Source organism: Balaenoptera ricei, chromosome 9, assembly GCF_028023285.1.
Source record: "Balaenoptera ricei isolate mBalRic1 chromosome 9, mBalRic1.hap2, whole genome shotgun sequence".
Lineage (NCBI taxonomy): Eukaryota > Metazoa > Chordata > Mammalia > Artiodactyla > Balaenopteridae > Balaenoptera > Balaenoptera ricei.
In genome coordinates, this window is record NC_082647.1 from 36,746,108 (window position 1) to 36,768,783 (window position 22,676).

Here is a 22,676-nt window from a genome sequence, read left to right on the forward strand (position 1 = left end):
AAAAAATTATAAAGAAAGTCAAAAGATAAATTGTCAAGTGAGAGCAAAATATATAAGCAACACATTTGCCAAACAAAAGGCTAATTTCCTTCAAATATAAAAGAACTCTTAGCACCAAGAAAAAGATTATTTTTTATTAGACAAAGAGAACTCTACAATAAGAACTGTGCAATTCCTTCACCTGGAATGTGTCCTCATTATTAGAATTCTACAATGGGCTAAAGAGGAAAAATAAAGCTGTCAAATATTCAACCTTATATAAAGAAAAACTTTTACATTCATTATTGAAAAACTGGCTTACCGGAAGATCTAAATCTACAGTATATTGGTTAAAACCTAGATAGTAAATCATTCCTCCTTTTACCATATCATGGCACCACAGAATCCACATATCGGCTGTCCTTTCTCATTCCACAGGTCGCCAGGAATTCTGCATACAGATCACTCCCTGGTTTCAGGTTTTTCCTCTCTAGTAAGGCTGACTACAAAGCCGGACCCATTCTATGTAGCTTTCCTTCTTTTTTTTCCTCCCCATGAATAATCAGTATTGGCCAATTCAATTTTAATTTTTAGGGATTACCTTTGAATTACTTTTGGGAAGCAGATAAAACTAACATGGAGAGAACACAGCTCTCCAAGCCACTATGCTGTACTCCAGGTTTTAGGGCATAATTTCTAAATGGCATCACAGAAATCTAGATATTTTCAACTTAATTGTGTAGTGGTTTTCTCATGTATAGTAAATTTATAAATTATAGAGAGGTAGAAGGAGGAAAAAGTATCATTTATAGTTCTCCCATCTGATATCACCATGGTCAACATCTTGCTGCATTTCCTCCAGTCTATAGCACCTCATTAAAAAAATGTTTCTCATTTTTATATTTTATTTTTTTATATCACAGCAAAGGTCTTCCCTAAGAACTTTAAACTTTCCTTAAGCATCTTTTATAATGATACAGAGTGGATAATCTACTTCAATATTTTTCACTGTTATGACATGTTATTTCTACTTCTGACTGATTGTAAGTATTGCAGAAATTGGTTTTTTTTTTTTTTTTTAAAGGGAAGGGGAAACAGTATTTTTCTTTGAGTTTTTCCACATAGTTTTGTTCATACAGTGGGTAAATTTGTATCCTTTTCTTTTTTTTTTTTTTTTTTTTAAAGACTTTATTGATTGATTGATTGCTGTGTTGGGTCTTCGTTTCTGTGCTAGGGCTTTCTCTAGTTGCGGCAAGCGGGGGCCACTCTTCATCGTGGTGCGCGGGCCTCTTACTATCGTGGCCTCTCTTGTTGCGGAGCACAGGCTCCAGACGCGCAGCCTCAGTAGTTGTGGCTCACGGGCCTAGTTGCTCTGCGGCATGTGAGATCTTCCCAGACCAGGGCTCAAACCTGTGTCCCCTGCATTAGCAGGCAGATTCTCAACCACTGCGCCACCAGGGAAGCCCCAGAAATTGGTATTTTTTGCACACAGATTTGGGCATTTTTTTTCCTGTAACTAAAAACCAGTCTTCAGGAGCATAACACAACAGAGGAATTATTAGATTAGCACATGTATATTTTTAAAGCTCTTCATTTATTTTGCAAAACTCTCTCTTCAAGTGTTCAACTTAGCTGCCACTGGAAATGCACAAAAGTGTTGGCAGTTCAATGTCACTGTCAACCACACTGGGTGTTTCTTTTTTTTTTAATGTTTCTAATTTGGTAAATTAAATGCTATCCTGTTACTATTTTATTTTAATTGATATGTTTTTCTTGAATTTGCTAGTCGTTGTTGTGAAATATTTGCTACCTCCTTTCCTCCAACCCTGACTCTATGCCTAGTCAAATTCATTCAGTTTACTATTTACTGGGCAAGTATTGTATATCAGGCACTGTGGTGAGTAATGAGAACACATCAATGAAACTAATTTGCAGTTCCCTCAGTATGTAATGCTTTTATTTGTTCTGGGCCTTTGCACATGCTATTGTTGCTACCTGGGATGTTCCTTCTTCTCTGGGTAACTCCTGATTGCCTGTTGGGCTTCTGCTCAGATGTTACTACTATTAGACACTCAGTTCTCTATGGAACCTGTCTTTTCTGTGCCATAGGCATTATCACTTTGAGTTACAATTTCATGTTTACTTCTCTGGCTCCTCCATACATTGGAAGCTCCTTGACAACAGACACTGTTCTATAATCACATTTGCATGTATACTATCGAAACATGTTTGGTACATAGTAACCACCTAATAAATATGTATATGCTTTGATGTTGAATGAATTACTACTACTATTGCAATTTATTCATTTTAACTATTAGGGTGTGGGGGGGTATGATAGTTTTTGGTTCATTTTCCCTTCTACTTTATTTTTTGAGAAATATTAATTTTATTTATATGGGTAGAATCTGTCACTATATCCCTTTTTGATTTGTTTGACATATTTTAACTTTAAATTCAACAGATGTTTCTATTAAAAATATCGAATAGCACAGAACGATCCGAAGTACAGACATTCTCTCACACTCTCCCATGGACCATTTGTAAGTTTGTTGTGTATTTTTCCAAATATTTTCTGTGAATATACACAAAAATGTCATATGCATTCCTTGTTTCTTTTAAATAAGAAAGATAGTACTACGAATATAGTGTTCTAAAACTTGCTTTTTTGTTCCTTAATCTTGGTTATGTATATTTAGGAATGGTGTGCATATTTGTACCCATTAATTAAAAAGTAATGTATTTGTATGCATTATCTGTATGCATTATTTAAAATATTTAAAGTAACAGATTTGTATGGTTTATTTATTTATTTACCTATTTATTTAACTTCACAAGGCATTTTATTTTATTTTTACACCGCCCCCCCCTTTTTAACATCTTTACTGGAGTATAATTGCTTTACATTGTTGTGTTAGCTGCTGCTGTATAACAAAGTGAACCTGCTATACTTATACATATATCCCCATATCCCCTCCCTCTTGCATCTCCCTCCCTCCATCCCTCCCTATCCCACCCCTCTAGGTGGTCACAAAGCACAGAGCTGATCTCCCTGTGCTATGTGGCTGCTTTCCACTAGCTACCTATTTTACATTTGGTAGTGTATATATGTCAATGCCACTCTCTCACTTCGTCCCAGCTTACCCTTCCCCCTCCCTGTGTCCTCAAGTCCATTCTCTACGTCTGCATCTTTAATCCTGTCCTGCCCCTAGGTTCTTCAGAACCTTTTTTTTTTTTAGGTTCCATATACATGTGATAGCATACCATATTAGGTTTTCTCTTTCTGACTTACTTCACCCTGTATGACAGACTCTAGGTCCATCCACCTCACTACAAATAACTCAATTTCATTTCTTTTTATGGCTGAGTAATATTCCATTGTATATATGTGCCACATCTTCTTTATCCATTAAATAATTCAATTTTGTTTCTTTTTATGGCTGAGTAAAATTCCATTGTATATATGTGCCACATCTTCTTTATCCATTCATTGGTCAATGGACACTTAGGTTGCTTCCAGGTCCTGGCTACTGTAAATAGAGCTGCAATGAACATTGTGCTACATGACTCTTTTTGAAATATGGTATTCTCAGGGTATGTGCCCAGTAGTGGGATTGATGGGTCATATGGTAGTTCTATTTTTAGTTTTTTAAGGCACCTCCATACTGTTCTCTACAGCAGCTGTATCAATTTACATTCCCACCAACAGTGTAAGAGGGTTCCCTTTATTCCACACCCTCTCCAGCATTTATTGTTTGTAGATTTTTTGATGACGGCCATTCTGACCTGTGTGAGGTGATACCTCACTGTAGTTTTGATTAGCATTTCTCTAATATTAGTGATGTTGAGCCTCCTTTCATGTGTTTGTTGGCAATCTGTATATCTTCTTTGGAGAAATGTCTATTTAGGTCTTCTGCCCATTTTTGGATTGGGTTGTTTGTTTTACTGAAATTGAGCTGCATGAGCTGCTTGTATATTTTGGAGATTAATCCTCTGTCAGTTGCTTCGTTTGCAAATATTTTCTCCCATTCTGAGGGTTGGATTTTTGTCTTGTTTATGTTTTCCTTTGCTGTGCAAAAGCTTTTAAGTTTCATTAGGTCCCATTTGTTTATTTGCATTTTCATTTCCATTTCTACAGGAGGTGGGTCAAAAAGGATCTTGAGGTGATTTATGTCATAGAGTCTTCTGCTTATGTTTTCCTCTCAGAGTTTTATAGTGTCTGGCCTTAAATTTAGGTCTTTAATCCATTCTGAGTTTATTTTTGTGTATGGTGTTAGGGAGTGTTCTAATCTCATTCTTTTACATGTAGCTCTGTCCAGTTTTCCCAGCATGACTTATTGGAGAGGCTATCTTTTCTCCATTGTATATTCTTGCTTCCTTTATCAAAAATAAGGTGACCATATGTGCATGGGTTTATCTCCGGGCTTTCTATCCTGTTCCATTGATCTGTACTTCTGTTTTTGTGCCAGTACCATACTGTCTTGATTAATGTAGCTTTGTACTACAGTCTGAAGTCAGGGAGCCTGATTCCTCCAGCTCTGTTTTTCTTTCTCAGGATTGCTCTGGCTATTCCGGGTCTTTTGTGTTTCATACAAATTGCCCAGTTTTTTGTTCTAGTTCTGTGAAGAATGCCATTGGTAGCTTGATAGGGATTGCACTGAATCTGTAGATTGCTTGGGTAGTAGAATCATTTTCACAATGTTGATTCTTCCAAACCAAGAGCATGGTATATCTCTCCATCTGTTTGTATCATCTTTACTTTGTTTCATCAGTATCTTATAGTTTTCTGCATACAGGTCTTTTGTCTCCTTAGATAGGTTTATTCCTAAGTATTTTATTCTTTTGTTGCAATGGTAAATGGGAGTGTTTCCTTAATTTCTCTTTCAGATTTTGCATCATTAGTGTATAGGAATGCAAGAGATTTCTGTGCATTAATTTTGTATCCTGCTACTTTACCAAATTCATTGATTAGCTGTAATAGTTTTCTGATAGCCTCTTTAGGATTCTCTATGTATAGTATCATGTCATCTGCAAACAGTGACAGTTTTACTTCTTCTTTTCCGATTTGGATTCCTTTTATTTCTTTTTCTTCTCTGATTGCCGTGGCTAAAACTTCGAAAAATATGTTGAATAATATTGGTGAGAGTGGGCAACCTTGTCTTGGTCCTGATCTTAGTGGAAATGGTTTCAGTTTTTCACCATTGAGAACGATGTTGGCAGTGGGTTTGTCATACAAAGCCTTTATTATGTTGAGGTAAGTTCCCTCTATGCCTACATTCTGGAGAGTTTTTATCAAAAATGGGTGTTGAATTTTGTCAAAAGCTTTTTCTGCATCTATTGAGATTATCGTATGGTTTTTATTCTTCAGTTTGTTAATATGGTGTATGACATTGATTGATTTGCATATATTGAAGATTCCTTGCATTCCTGGGATAAACTCCACTTGATCATGGTATATGATCCTTTTAATGAGCTGCTGGATTCTGTTTGTTAGTATTTTGTTGAGGATTTTTGCATCTATGTTCATCAGTGATATTTGTCTGTAGTTTTCTTCTTTTGTGACATCTTTGTCTGGTTTTGGTATCAGGGTGATGGTGGCCCCGTAGAATGAGTTTGGGAGTGTTGCTCCTTCTGCTATATTTTGGAAGAGTTTGAGAAGGGTAGGTGTTAGCTCATCTCTAAATGTTTAATAGAAGTCGTCTTTGAATCCATCTGGTTCTGGGCTTTTATTTGTTGAAAGATTTTTAATCACAGTTTCAATTTCAATGCTTGTGATTGGTCTATTTATATTTTATATTTCTTCCTGGTTCAGTCTCAGAAGGTTGTGCTTTTCTAAGAATTTGTCCATTTCTTCCAGGTTGTCCATTTTAATGGCATATAGTTGCTTGTAGTAATCGCTCATGATCCTTTGTATTTCTGTAGTGTCAGTTGTTACTTCTCCTTTTTCATTTCTGATTGTGTTGATTTCACTCTCCCCTTTTTTCCTTGATGAGTCTGGCTAATGGTTTATCAACTTTATTTATCATCTCAAGGAACCAGCTTTTACTTTTATTAATCTTTGCTATCATTTCCTTCTTTTCTTTTTCATTTATTTCTGACCTGATCTTTATGATTTCTTTCCTTCTGACAACTCTGGGGTTTTTTTGTTCTTCTTTCTCTAATTGCTTTAGGTTTAAGTTTAGGTTGTTTGTTTGAGATGTTTCTTGTTTCTTGAGGTAGACTTGTATTGCTATAAACTTCCCTTTTAGAACTGCTTTTGCTGCGTATCACTGGTTTTGGGCTGTCGGGTTTTCATTGTGATTTGTTTCTAGGTATTTTTTGATTTCCTCTTTGATTTCTTCAGTGATCTGTTGATTATTTAGTAGCATATTCCTTAGCCTCCATGTGTTTGTATATTTTACAGATTTTTTCCATTATTGATATCTAGTCTCATAGCATTGTGGTCAGAAAAGATACTTGATACAATTTCAATTTTCTTGAATTTACCAAGGCTCGATTTCTGACCCAAGGTATGATCTATCCTGGAGAATGTCCCATGAGCACTTGAGAAGAAAGTGTATTCTCTTATTTTTTGACGGAATGTCCTATAAATATCAATTAAGTCCATCTTGTTTAATGTATCATTTAAAGCTTGTGTCTCCTTATTTATCTTCATTTTGGTTGATCTGTCCATTGGTGAAAGTGGGGTGTTAAAGTCCCCTACTCTGACTGTGCTACTCTCGATTTCCCCTTTTATGGCTGTTAGCATTTGCCTTATGTATTGGGGTGCTCCTATTTTTGGTGCATAAATATTTACAATTGCTATATTTTCTTCTTGGATTGACCCCTTGATCATTATGTAGTGTCCTTCTTTATCTCTTGCAATAGTCTTTATTTTCAAGTCTATTTTTTCTGATATGAGAATTGCTACTCTAGCTTTCTTTTGATTTCTATTTGCATGGAATATCTTTTTCCATCCCCTCCCTTTTGGTCTGTATGTGTCCCTAGGTCTGAAGTGGGTCTCTTGTAGACAGCATATATATGGGTCTTGTTTTTGTATCCATTCAGCCAGTCTATGTCTTTTGGTTGGAGCATTTAATCCATTTACATTTAAGGTAATTATCGATATGTATGTTCCTATTACCATTTTCTTAATTGTTTTGGGTTTGTTATTATAGGTCTTTTCCTTCTCTTGTGTTTCCTGCCTAGAGAAGTTCCTTTAGCATTTGTTGTAAAGCTGGTTTGGTGGTGCTGTATTCGCTTAGCTTTTGCTTGTCTGTAAAGGTTTTAATTTCTCCATCGAATGTGAATGAGATCCTTGCTGGGTAGAGTAATCTTTGTTGTAGGTTTTTCCCTTTCATCACTTTAAATATGTCCTGCCACTCCCTTCTGGCGTGCAGAGTTTCTGATGAAAGATCAGCTGTTAACCTTATGGGGATACCCTTATATGTTATTTGTTTTTCCCTTGCTGCTATTAATATTTTTTCTTTGTATTTAATTTTTGATAGTTTGATTAATATGTGTCTTGGTGTGTTTCTCTTCGGATTTATCCTGTATGGGACTCTATGTGCTTCCTGGACTTGATTGACTATTTCCTTTCCCACATTAGGGAAGTTTTCAACTATAACCTCTTTAAATATTTTCTCAGTCCCTTTCTTTTTCTCTTCTTCTTCTGGAACCCCTATAATTCGAATGTTGGTGTGTTTAATGTTGTCCCAGAGGTCTCTAAGACTGTCCTGAATTCTTTTCATTCTTTTTTCTTTATTCTGCTCTGCAGTAGTTATTTCCACTATTTTATCTTCCAGGTCACTTACCCGTACTTCTGCCTCTGTTATTCTGCTATTGATTCCTTCTAGAGAATTTTTAATTTCATTTATTGTGTTGTTCATCATTGTTTGTTTGCTCTTTAGTTCTTCTAGGCCCTTGTTAAACGTTTCTTGTATTTTCTCCATTCCATTTCCAAGATTTGGATCATCTTTACTATCATTACGTTGAAGTCTTTTTCAGGTAGACTGCCTATTTCCTCTTTATTTGTTTGGTCTGGTGGGTTTTTACCTTGCTTTTTCATCTGCTGTGTATTTCTCTGTCTTCTCATTTTGCTTAACTTTCTGTGTTTGGGGTCTCCTTTTCACAGGCTGCAGGTTTGTAGTTCCCGTTGTTTTTGGTGTCTGGCCCCAGTGGGTAAGGTTGCCTCAGTGGGTTGTCTAGGCTTCCTGGTGGAGGGGACTGGTGCTTGTGTTCTGGTGGATGAGGCTGGATCTTGTCTTTCTGGTGAGCAGGACCACATCCAGTGGTGTGTTTTGGGGTGTCTGTGACCTTATTATGATTTTAGGCAGCCTCTCTGCTAATGGGTGGTGTTGTGTTCCTGCCTTGCTAGTTGTTTGGCATGGGGTGTCCAGCACTGGAGCTTGCTGGCCGTTGAGTGGAGCTGTGTCTTAGCACTGAGACGGAGTTCTCTGGGAGAGCTCTCGCCGATTGATATTACACGGGGCTAGGATGTCTCTGGTAGTCCAATGTCCTGAACTTGGCTCTCTCACCTCAGAGCCTCGGGCCTGACACCCACTCGGCACCAAGGCCCTGTCAGCCACATGGCATATTTTAGAGCAGTGTGTTCTCACAGTGTCATCCTGGTACCAGCAGCATCAGCATCACTAGAGAATGGGTCAGAAATGCCTGTATGCATTATTTAAAATACTTAAGATTGTTATAATGGATTTACCATAATTTATGTTTCTGGTTGTCCATCATGCATTTAACAGGTTTGTATTTTTTTCTCATTAATGTATATATTACTGAAAAAAGTATTACCCTTTCCTTACCTACATTAATTTAATTATTTTCATTGCTTATTTTATTTTTCCTTAGTTTAATTTTATCATATAACCATAACCCTCTGTCATGAATTTAATATATTTCTATTTTTGCCTAGCATCCCATCCACCCTCAGCATATTCAAAGACTTTGCTCCTGTAATTATCCTTTTTCTCTTTTGTACCATTAATTTTTCCTTCTCTACTGGATCATTCACATCAGTGCAGAAAACATGCTGTAATAATTCCTTTCTTGACATAAAAAGTAAGATAAAAATCTCTCCACCACCCATTTGTTGCTCTTTTTTATTGCAAACTACTCAAAATAGTTGTCTATACTCATTTTCCACATTTTCATCTTCCATTCTCTCTTGAACCCACATGGTAAGACACTCATTCATACTGCACTAAATCTACTCTGGTCAAAGCCACCCATCACCTCTAGATTATCAAATCTAATTCTCTGTATTCATTTACTTGAGAGTCAATCAATCACCCTTTTTAAAAAATTTTTCTTTACTCAACTTCTAGGTCATCACACTCTTCTGGCTTTCTTTGTACCTTATTCTCTGCTCCTTCTCAATCTTTTGCTGGATCCACTTTCTCATGCCACATAAATTGTGGATCACTCTTCCATTTTATTTACACTCAATGCCTAGATAATATTGTCTATTGTAAATGTAGTCTATAAACTGGTGAGTTGTCCTCTGTTCTCCAGAATTTATATACTACAACCGGAATGTCTTCCTTACATGTCTAGTAGGCATCACAAGTTAAGATACCCAACAAAGAGCTACTGATACCTCCCTAGCCATCCCCAACTACCTCCGACTTGCTCTTCCTCTAGTCTGTCCTCTCTTGCAAATAGCACCGTCATTGGCTCAGGAAAAACCTTGGTGTTGTCCTTGAATACTTTTCTCTCACAGTACACATCCAATCCACCAGTAAATTCACCTGGCCCTGCTTTCAAAATTCAGAATCTGACCATTTAGCATGATATTCACCACTCTCAATTATCCAAGCCACCAGCATTTGTCTTCAGGACTTTCACCATAGCCTCCTAACTGATTTTCCTCTTTCACTACAGCCCACTACCACCTCCCCCCATTCCATGCCCTATGGTTTATCATCCATACAAAAGCTAGAGTAATCATTTTCAAATGTGCTGCTTACTCTCTTTCTCCAATGGCTTTTTATCATAGTTAGAATAACACCCAAATCCCAGAGTATGGCATACAATACTCTACATGATCTGACCCCTGAAAAATTACCAATTTCATTTTCAACTCGCTCTCTTTCTCTTTGTGGCAGCACACTGGTCTTCTTGTTGCTCCTATATCATCACCTGCATATTCCCAATTCCAGGTCTCATCTCTTGCTATTCTCTCTACCAAGAATGGCCTTCTCTCAGATATCTTGATGGCTTGCTCCTTTGCTGTATTCAGATCTCTGTGCAAATGTCCCCTTCCCTTAGAAAATGTCACTACTCCCTACCCCTATATCTGACATAGAATCTCCATTAGCTTCTATTATCTTCTCCTGCTTTATTTTTCTTCTTGATACTTACAACTACATGGTATTATACTTCAGATGTATTTGCTTGTTTATTTTCTTTCTCCTCCACTGATCGTAAGAGAGAAGTTTTTTTCTACTTTGTTTAATCCTTTAGCCAAGTGCCAAGAACACAGCCTAAGATGTAATAGGTACTCAATAAATAGCTCTCTAGTCTAACTGGAATTTATTTTAGTATATGGTGTAATACAAGAACTTGAACATTATTATTCTAATATAGCTAATTAACTTTATAAAATCTGTTTATTGTATGCTGCTTCCCTTTATAGTGATTTATTACACATCCTATATCACATATTATTTTATAGGTTATATTTGGGGGTTCTCTAATATATTTCATTGGTTCCTCTGCCAGTAGAACTTTTAAAAATAGTTCTATGATACACTTTGATATTTTATAGGAATAATCCTTCCCTGTTACTCTGATTTATAGAAAGTTCTCCATTATAATAACTTTTTTTTCTTTCAAAATACCTTTAGAAGTACTTTGTCACATGGAAAACTATCACTGGAATTTTTATCAAAACTATAATTGATTTGGGAATGATTGATACTTTAAAACACTTATTCTTCCTAGTATGATAAGCATCTCTTTATTAAAAACCATTTAGGGAGACTGTTATAGTTTTCTTCATGTAAATGTTGCATATTTTCTAATATTAAGGTTATTCTTTTGTCATTTATCTTTTTACTGGGATTGAAAATGAGATTTCCAAATTATACATTTTCACGTATTGTTGTTTTAATTAATTAATTAATTTGTATTGTTGAAATGTAAAAAGGCTATTGATTTTTACATTTTTCAAAAGATTTTCAGGAGGGAGATTAAGATGGCAGAGTAGGAAAATGTGGAGCTCACCTCCCGCCATGAACACATCAAAAACACATCTACATGTGGAAAAATTCTCACTGAAAACAAACTGGAGGCTCGCAGAAAGACTCTTATACAACCAAAGCTATAAGAAACATCCATACAGAATTGGGTAGGAAGGGAAGAAATCAGGTGGGGACCTGTGCCCCCGGGAGAGGACACAGAAGAGGAGGAGGATTACACAGGCTTGGAGATCCTCCCTGTGGAGTGAGTGGTTCAAAACACATATTAGGTGCCCCAGCCTGGAGTCCAACTCTGGGAGGACAAGTCTCCTGAGCTCTGAGTGCAGGCCTTGAAGAAACTTAGACTCCACTCTTTGAGTGCACACACACTTGCTTACTCCTGAAACAAGGTGGAGGATGCAGACTGAAACTGCCTGGGACTCTGGCCAGTTTTCCGCAACCACCCTACAATGCGCCCCAGCTTCAGCTGAGCACCTGTTCCAACCCTGCTTGCTCCACAGAACAGCTCCACACTAGGGCGAGTATTGCTGTGGTTGAGGGGAGTACAGTTGTGAGGGACAGAGCTGGCTTGGACCCGGCACAGCATCTGAACATGGTGAGGGCAGATATTGCTGGTGCTTGTGGAAGCAGCAGATTGGAAGTGGTCTGGAACTCTGACTGGTGCCAGGAGCACAACAGCCCATGCCCCAACCCATGCTGAGTGCCCACTCCAGCCTATTTTCTCCAGCACTGATGCTGGGTGGGGGAGAGGGGGAGAAACAATTAGAGGGAACAGAGCTAACTTGGACCCAAGCCTCAGGGTTTCTGCTCCAGCAACCTAGAATGCAACCAGGCCTCCAATAGGGTCATGTTGGCCATTGGGCAGAGGAGAAGGCTTGGCTCACACCTGGCTCTGGCTCTAGCCCCTCCATCTCAAGCCCCACCTCCTACCAGGTTGATAGCTGCTAGCATACCCTGGGGAAAGACGTGACCCATGTTCACTTCAGATCCAGCCCTCCCAGCAAAGCCACTGGGCACATGTAGACTGCACAGGGATGCTCCAACACAAGGACACCCCTTCAAGACTGGAATAAGTAACTGTTTTACCTAATTTCATAGAGAGAGAGAGAAAGTTAAGCAAAATGAGGAGACAGAGGAATTTGTTTCAAATGAAGAACAAGAAAAAAGCCTTGCAAAAACAACTAATGAAACAGAAATAATTTACCAGATAAAGAGTTCAAAGCATTAGTAATGAGAATGCTAACTGAAGTAGGAAAAAGAATAGATGAACACAGTGAGAATTTTAACAAGGAACTAGAAAATACTTTTAAAAAACCCAGTCAGAACTGAAAAATATAATAATTGAAATAAAAAGCACACTAGAGGAATTAATAGCAGATTTGGTGATACAGAAGAACTCATAAGTGATCTGGAAGACAGAATAATGAAAATCACCCAATCAGAACAACAAAAAGAAAAAAAAATAAATGAAAACCGTTTAAGGGACCTCTGGGACAATATCAAGTATACCAACATTTGAATTATAGGGGTCCCAGAAGGAGAAGAGAAAGAAAAGGGTTGAAAATATATTTGATAAAATTATGGTTGGAAACTTCTTAACCCAGAAAATGATAGATATCTAGGTACAGAAAGCACAGAGGGTCCCAAACAAGGTGAACCCAAATACACTCACAACAAGATATATCATAATTAAAATGGCAAAAGTTAAAGAGAGAATTCTAAAGGCAGCAAGAATAAAACAAAGAGTCATATACAAGGGAACCTCTCATAAGGCTATCAGCTGATTTTTCTCGAGGCCAGAAGGGAGTGGCATGATATATATAAAGTGCTGAAAGGGAAAAACCTGCAACCTAGGATACTCTACCCAGAAAGATTATCACTTAGAATTGGAGAAATAAAAAACTTCTCAGACAAGCAAAAACTAAAAGAGTTCATCAATCCTAAACTGACCTTAAAAGAAATGTTAAAGAGCCTTCTCTAAGTGAAAAAGAAAAGACAATAGCAAGAAGTAAGAATCTGTAGGGAAGGAAAAATCCCACTAGTAAAACCAAATATATAGTAAAAAAAAAAAAAAAAAAAAAGTGGATCAACCACTTAAAAGAAGCTAATATGAAGACTGAAAGACAAAAAAATTGTAAAATCAACTATAACTACAATAAACAGTAAAGGGATAAACATGAAGATGTAAAATATGATATCAAAAAACAAAGCATGAGTGGTGCTGGGAAAACTGGACAGCTACATGTAAAAGAATGAAATTAGAACACTCCCTAACACCATACACAAAAATAAACTCAAAATGGATTAAAGCCCTAAATGTAAGGCCAGACACATAGGCAGAACACTCTATGACATAAATCACAGCAAGATCCTTTTTGACCCACCTCCTAGAGAAATGGAAATAAAAACAAAAATAAACAAATGGGACCTAATGAAACTTAAAAGCTTTTGCAAAGCAAAGGAAAAGAGGAAAAGACGAAAAGACAACCCTCAGAATGGGAGAAAATATTTGCAAACGAATCAATGGACAAAGGATTAATCTCCAAAATATATAAACAGCTAATGAAGCTCAATATTAAAAAAACAAACAACCCAATCCAAAAATGGGCAGAAGACCTAAATAGACATTTCTCCAAAGAAGACATACAGATGGCCAAGAAGAACAGGAAAAGCTGCTCAACATCACTAATTATTAGATAAATGCAAATCAAAACTACAATGAGGTATCACCTCACACCAGTTAGAATGGGCATCATCAGAAAATCTACAAACAATAAATGCTGGAGAGGGTGTGGAGAAAAGGGAACCCTCTTGCACTGTTGGTGGGAATGTAAATTGATACAGCCACTATGGAGAACAGTATGGATGTTTCTTAAAAAACTAAAAATAGAACTACCATATGACCCAGCAATCCCACTACTGGGCATATACCAGAGAAAACCATAATTCAAAAAGACACATGCACCCCAATGTTCACTGTAGCACTATTTACGATAGCCAGGTCATGGAAGCAACCTAAATGCCCATTGCCAGATGAATGGGTAAAGAAGATGTGGTACATATATACAATGGAATATTACTCAGCCATGAAAAGGAACAAAATTGGGTCATTTGTAGAGATGTGGATGGATCTAGAGACTGTCATACAGAGTGAAGTAAGTCAGAAAGAGAAAAACAAATATCATATATTAATGCATATATGTGGAACCTAGAAAAATGGTACAGATGAACCGGTTTGCAGGGCAGAAATAGAGACAGATGTAGAGAACAAATGTATGGACACCAAGGGGGGAAAGTGGCAGGAGGGCTGGTGGTGGTGGGATGAATTGGGAGATTGGGATTGACATATATACACTATTATGTATAAAATAGATAACTAATAAGAACGTGCTGTATAAAAAAATAAATAAAATAAAATTGTTTTAAAAAAATAATTAATTAAAATAAAACAAAAAACAAAGCATGGGGAGGGGAGTTAAAAAATGTAGATCTTTAAAATGTGGTTGAATTTAAATAACAACCAGTTTAAAACAAGTAATATAGGTCAACATATATGAACCTCATGGTAACCACAAATCAAAAACCTACAATAGATACACAAAAGCTAGAGAGAAAGGAACACGAGCATACCACTAAAGAAAATGATCAAACCACTTGGGAAGAAACTAAGAGAAAAAGAAAAAAAGAGAGAAAAACTATAAATATAACCATAAAACAAACAATAAAATGGCAATAAATACATACCTGTCAATAATCACTTTAAATGTCAATAGACTAAGTACTCTAATAAAAAGACATAAAGTGGCTGATTGGGTGAAAAAACAAGACCCATCTATATGCTGCTTACACTATATTCACCAGACTAAGACATACACACACTGAAAGTGAGGAAATAGAAAAAGATACTCCACACAAATGGAAATGAAAAGAAAGCTGGGATAGCAGCACCCATATCAGACAAAATGGACTTTAAAACAAAGTCTATAACAAAAGATAAAGAAGGACATTATATAATGATACATAAAGATGAGAACATAATAACACTCGTTAACATATGCACCTAATGTAGGAGCACTTACATATATAAAGCAAATATTAACAGACATCAAGGGAGAAATTGACAACAATACAATAATAGTAGGGAATTTTAACAACCCACTTACATCAATGGACAGATTATCCAGACATAAAATCAATAAGGAAACAGTGGTCGTAAATGACACATTAGACCAGCTGGACTTACCAGATATCTACAGGACATTCAATCCAGAAACAGCAGAGCACACATTCTTGTAGAGTGCACATGGAACATTCTCCAGGATAGGTCACATGCTAGGCCACAAAACAAGTCTCAAGAAATTTAAGAGGATAAAAATTATATCAAACATTTTTTCTGACCACAATGGTATGACATTAGAAATCAATTACAGGAAGAAAAATGGGAAAAACACAAACACACAGAGACTAAACAACATGCTACTAAAAGTTAACAGGTCAATGAAGAAATCGAAGAGGAAACCAGAAAATACCTTGAGATATATAAAAGTTTAAAAGAAAACCCAACTTCCCAAAATCTATGGGATGCAGCAAAAGCAGTTCTAAAAGGGAATTTTATAGCAATACAAGCCTCCCTCAAGAAACAAGAAAAATATAAACAACCTAACCTATCATCTAAAGGAATTATAAAAAGAAGAGAAACAAAGCTGAAAGTCGGTAGAAAGAAGAAAATAATAAAGATCAGAGAGGAAATTAATAAAATAGACACAAGCAAAAACCACAATAGAAAAGAGCAATAAAACCAAGAGCTATTTTTTTAAGATAAACAAAATTGATAAACCTTTAGTCAAACTCATCAAGAGAAGAAGGGGACCCAAATAAGAAATGAAAGAGGAAAGATAACAATCAATATCACAGAGATACAAAAAGTCATAAGAGAATACTACAAACAGTTATATGCCCACAAATTGGACGACCTAGAAGAAATGGACAAATTTCTAGAAACATATTAACACCCAAGCCTAAATCAGGAAGAAACAGACAATCTGAAGAGACAGATCATTAGTAATGAAAAAACTCCCAACAAACAGAAGTCTAGCACCAGACAGCTTCACAGGGGAATTCTACCAAACACATAAAGAAGAACTAATACCCCTCCTTCTCAAATTATTCCCCAAAATTGAAGGGGAGGGAACACGTCCAAATTCTTTATATGAGACCACCATTTCCCTGATACCAAAAGCAAAGACACTACAAAAAAAAAGAAAATTAAGGCCAATATCTTTGATGAATATAGATTTAAAAATCCTCAACAAAACGTTAGCAGAAGAAATTAAACAATATATAAAAAGGATCATAAATGAAGATCAAGTAGAATTTATTCCAGGGATGCAAGGATGGTTCAATATCCACAAATTAATCAATGAGATACATCACAGTAGCAAAATGAAAGATAAAAATCATATGATCATCTCAATAGACTCAGAAAAAGCACTTGACAATATTCAGCATCCATTCATGATAAAAATTCTCACCAATATTGGTGTAGAGCAGGGGTCCCCAACCCCCGGGCCGTGGACCAGTACCAGTCCGCAGCCTGTTAGGAATGGGGCTGCACAGCAGGAGGTGAGTGGTGGGCAAGCGAGCGAAGCTTCATCTGTATTTACAGCTGCTTCCCATCACTCGCATTACCACCTGAGCTCCACCTCCTGTCAGCATTATGGTGAGTCGTATAATCATTTCATTATATATTACAATGTAATAATAGTAGAAATAAAGTGCACAATAAGTGTAATGTGCTTGAATCATCCCAAAACCATTCCTCCCCCACCCCCACCATGGCTGTGGAAAAACTGTCTTCCACGAAACTGGTCCCTGGTGCCAAAAAGGTTGAGGACCGCTGGTATGGAGGAAAGATATCTCAACATAATAAAGGCCATTTATGACAAACCCACAGCTAACATTATACTCAACAGTGAAAAGCTGAAAGTGTTTCCCCTAAAATCAGGAACAAGACAAGACTCTCACCACTTCTATTTAACATAGTATCCGAAGTCTTAGCCACACCAAACAGACAAGAAAAAGAAGTAAAGGGGACTTCCCTGTTGGTCCAGTGGTAAAGAATCTGCCTTCCAATGCAAGGGATGCAGGTTCAATCCCTGGTCGGGGAACTAAGATCCCACATGCTACAGGGCAACTAAGACTGCACACCACAACTATTGAGCTCGCATGCCTCAACGAGAGAGCCCATGTGCTGCAAACTACAGAGGCCACACGCTCTGGAGCCTGCGCACCACAACTAGAGAGAAGCCCAAGTGCTGCAACTAGAGAGAAGCCTAAGCACTGCAACGAAGAGACTGCACGCCATAATGAAAGATCCCGCGTGCCTCAACAAAGATCCCATACGGCACAACTAAGACCAGATGCACCCAAAAAAAATAAATAAATAGGGAAAATAGATAAACATAAAAAAGAAAAAGAAGTAAAAGGTATCCAAAATGGAAGGGAAGAAGTAAAACTCACTATTTGCTGATGACATGATATCATATATCAAAAACCTTAAAGTCTCCACCAAAAATACCATTAAAACTAATATGTGAATTCAGTAAAATTGCAGGATACAAGATTAATATACAGAAATGTGTTGCTTTTCTCTACACTAATAATGAACTACTAGAAAGAGAAATTAAGAAAACAATTCCATTTACAATTGCATCAAAAAGAATAAAATAACTAGGGATAGATTTAACTAAGGAGGTGAAAGACCTATATTCTGAAAACTCTAAGACACTGATGAAGGAAATTAAAGATGATACAAATAAATGGAAAGATATTCCATGTTCATATACTGGAAGAATTAATACTGTTAAAATGTCCATACTACCCAAAGCAATCTACGGATTTAATGTAATCCCAATCAAAATACCCAAGACATTTTTCACAGAACTAGAACAAACGGTTCTAAAATTTATACCCCAAATAGTCAAAGCAATCTTGAGGAAAAACAACAAAGCTGGAGGTATCATGCTCCCTGACTTCACACTATACTACAAAGCTACAGTCAGCAAAACAGTATGGTACTGGCACAAAAGCAGACACGTGGATCAATGGAACAGAACAGAGAGCCCAGAAATACACCTATGCATCTATGGTCAATTAATCTATGACAAAGGAGGCAAGAATATACAATGGAGAAAAGATAGCCTCTTCAGTAAATGGTGGTGGGAAAACTGGACAACTATATAAAAGAATGAGATTAGAACATTTCCTCAAACCTTATACAAAAATAAACTCAAAATGGATTAAAGATCTAAATGTAAACCTGGACACCATAAAACTCCTAGAAGAAAATATAGACAGAATACACTTTGACATAAACTGTAGCAATATTTTTTTTGATCTGTCTCCTGAGGCAAAGGAAATAAAAGTAAAAATAAACAAATAGGACCTAATTAAACTTAAAAGCTTTTGCACAGCAAAGGAAACCACTGACAAAATGAAAAGGCAACCTACTGAATGGGAGAAAATACTTGCAAATAATATGAGTGATAAGGACTTAATACCAAAAATATATAAACTGCTCATGCAACTCAATATCAAAAAACCAAACAACCCAATTAAAAAATGGGCAGAAGAACTGAATAGACCTTTTTTCAAAGAAGATATATAAATGGCCTATAGGCATGTGAAAACATTCTCAACATCGACAATCATCAGAGAATTGCAAATCAAAATTAAAAATGAGATATCACCTCACACCTGTCAGAATGGCTATCAGGAAAATGTCTACAAATAACAAATGCTGGAAATGATGTGGAGAAAAGGGAACCCTAGTACACTGTTGCTGGGAAAGTAAATTGGTGCAGCCCCTATGGGAAACAATATGGAGGTTTCTCAAAAAACTGAAGATAGAACTACCATATGATCTAGAAATTCCACTCCTGGGTATATATCTGAAGAAAATGAAAACACTAATTCAAAAAGGTATGTGCACCCCAATGTTCATACCAGCATTATTTATAATAGCCAAGATATGGAAGCAACCTAAGGGTCCATCAGCAGATGAATGGATAAAGAACATGTGATATATATACACAATGGAATACTACTCAGACATAAAATTAATGAAATTTAGCAGTTGTGACAACATGGATGGACCTGGAGGGTATTATACTTAATGAAATAAGTCAACAGGGAAGGAAACACTGTATGTTAACACTTATACGTGAAATCTAAAAAAATTAAACCAAAGAATATATATAACAAAACAGAAACAGACTCACATGTATAGAGAACAAACTAGTGGTTACCAGTGGGGAGAGGGAGGGGGACGGGCAAGATAAGGGTAGTGGATTAAGCAATACAAACTACTATGTATAAAATAAATAAGCTACAAGGATATATTGTACAGCACAGGGAATATTTTATAATAATAAAATATTTTATAATAACTTTAAATAGAGTATAATCTATAAAAACATATAATCACAATGCTGTACACCTGAAACTAATATAATATTGTAAATCAACTGTACTTCAATAAAAAATAGTACAATAAAATTAAAAAGATTTTTCAGTAGCATTATTTTCATACCCTCAGCTGAAGTCAATCAAAGAAAATACAGTTAGTTCATTAAGTAATATATCTCTTTCTCACCGAAAGGCCTATTCTAAAATCAAGTTTCTGATGACAAAGTAATAATAATAATGACAAAGTAATAACAATAACAATAATAACCACTCCCATTTAGCAAATGTTTCAAAATGGAAGAACTCAGTTTTGGAGCTTTATTTTCATTTTTTTCTATCTTAAGATGCTACATAATTAAACAGAATTGCTTTAGTCTTATAGCATAAAAAAATTCATAGTCTAATTTTCAATTACTGCTTCTCAGATTCCTCTTCCTTTCTTCTACCACCCAAAGCTGGTTACTCTCTCTCCTAACCATTCTGCAGCCTGATTCATGCTTCCTGATTCAAAATTAAAGCCCATCTGAGAAAGATCAGAGCTGGAGGATAAGTATGCTAGAAGTATGAGTGGTGGTGAGGATTTGTAGAAAAATAATATGTGCTGCTTGTTAGCATCACCCTCCTACTGTTTCTTTTCCATTAAAAAGAAAATCTAGAGTTGACTGTTGCTACTGAAAATGTCCCTGCCTATGATAGATGTCATTTATTTACACAGAAGAACATTTCCTTACAGCTGTTTTTGAACCTTCAAATAAATCACACCTCCCACAATAATGTAGAGATAAGGGGCCAGCACAGCTCTCAGCTGGCAATGCTCAGCTTAACCCACTTACATTCATTAGGACACAGGAGTTTAGGGCACAGCATTTACTATAATCCGTGACTATAAGAAAATGTGAGATGAAATATATTAAATAAATTAAACATGCATTAAACATCTCTGAATCACAGTTCAATTTCACTAAGTGAACCAACAGTAAATTATTGATAGTTTGGTCCCCTTTAAGAGAACAAAGCAGCAACTGATTTCAGTGTACTGGGTAAATTAGTCACTATATGCATTTCATTCATGACTTGCACATCTCACATCTCACATTGCCACAATACAATTATTTTTGACTTCAAAGTCTGTTTATTGGTCCCATGAAACTGATGGCTTGGAAAAATCGAAGACATGGGAAAGAAACCTCTGAAGTTAATGAATAGTGTGGTGGATTCCTCTATGGATGTGATCCCATTGTGATGGGGATATCATGATGGACTCCAGTTCCCAAGGTCAGCATCACCAATAAAACTAAGAATGCCTTGGTAATCCAGCAACATGTACCAAGGCCTACAAATGGTTAAAATTACCTTTACAATATTCCATTGTGGTATTATTTACAGTTCCCTTTGTTATTTAATAAGAACATTCACCTCCCCCAACCAAATAATTTACTGCACATTTTAAACTGTCTAAAGGATTATGGTGTGTGTCTGTCTGTGTGTGTGTGTGTGTGTGTGTGTGTGTGTGCACAGGGAGGGGTAATTTTTAAGGCAAGACCTGTGAGATATCATCAATCATTAATGTCTTTTTAAATATGGCTAAGATAAATTTAAACCTCAAGATATAGTAGATTCCTTAACCCAGTGTTCCGTTCTATGCATGCTACCTCTACAAGGTGATTTTCTTTATAATACACCAATAGTAAAGAAAGAAACCGCTAGAGCAAGGAGCTGTGACTAAAGCAGAAGCTGAGTTATTGCTCTGCACTGTTTTCCTCATGTGAAGTTATTATGGACTTGAATTGTGTCCCCCCCATACCAAATTCATATATTGAAGACCTCACCCCCAGTGCAACTGCGTTTCGAAATAGGGTCTTTAGAGAGATAATTCAGGTTAAATGAGGTTACGTGGGTAGGGCCCTTATAGGATTGGTGTCCTCATAAGCAGAGGAAGAGACACCAGAGATTCTCTCTCTACACACAAGCACAAAGGAAAGGCCATGTGAGCGCACATCAAGAAGGTAGCCATCCACAAGCCAGGAAGAGAGCCTTCACCAGAAACCAAATTTTCTGGCACCATGATCATGGACTTCTAGCTCTACAACTTTTAGAAAATAACTGTCTGTTTTTTAAGCTGCCCACTCTGTTGCATTTTGTTACGGCAGCCTCAGCTAATACGGAGGGTCATCTTTTAATTGTTTGCTCTCCTCTTGTAGCCTCTGAACTTCACCTGCAACCTCCTACCTTCATCCATCTCTTAACTTCAGTGTCCTCCCAAGTTGGGGAAATCAGAGATTTAGACATTGTTGGTGTTTCTGTCTTTAATGCAGTTGTGGATTTCTTTTATTTCTGCAACATGCAATTTATTATTTTCTGCTAACCATTCAAACACACCTAAGTTTTGGATCCATGTCTTCTGGTTTTGCCTCTGGTCATGTTGCTTCTATTGCTATCAGAAGTGTCAGTGGGAGCAGACACAGATTGGACCCTAAATATGTGTTTACTTTTCTCACTGGGATCCTAACTGGAAGGATGTAACATCACAGATGCATCAAACCCTCTTCTGTACCAATGTGGTGCCAAGATCTTTACTTTAAAACATGCTTTCAATCTGTCAGATTGCCAAGTTTTAGGATGATGGTGACAACTTTGATGAAGGGCCTCAGAATCTGAGCTTGTGCCTGTGTCTTGATGCTCAGGACATGCTCCACCTTCATCATGTTCATCAAAAGCAGGGGCATCACTGCAAGGGAACTGACCTCCTGAGAGGTCACCTTCAATAATAAGAATAATAATAATAGTAGTAGTAGTAAAAAGCCTGTCTTGGTGGGTCATTTATGAGATGAGGGGGCTGTGTATTCTTCTTGCATCAGTACATTTATTTTAGTTTCCTATTAATTCTTATAGTTTTTCAGTTCATTCTTTTTTTTTCTTAGTATATAATTATACCATCTGCAAATGAGGATAATTTTGCATTTCCTTTCTAATAATTATATCTCTTATTTCAGTTTCATATCTTATGGCTTTGATTAGTGCTTTCAGGACAATTAG

At 36.6% G+C, this 22,676-nt stretch overlaps 1 pseudogene; it reads right to left on the reverse strand.

The window, feature by feature from the left end:
* Positions 1-21,796: 21,796 nt before the first annotated feature.
* On the reverse strand, positions 21,797-22,366 carry LOC132372178 (vesicle-associated membrane protein-associated protein B/C-like; annotated as a pseudogene).
* Between the last annotated feature and the right edge of the window lie 310 nt (positions 22,367-22,676).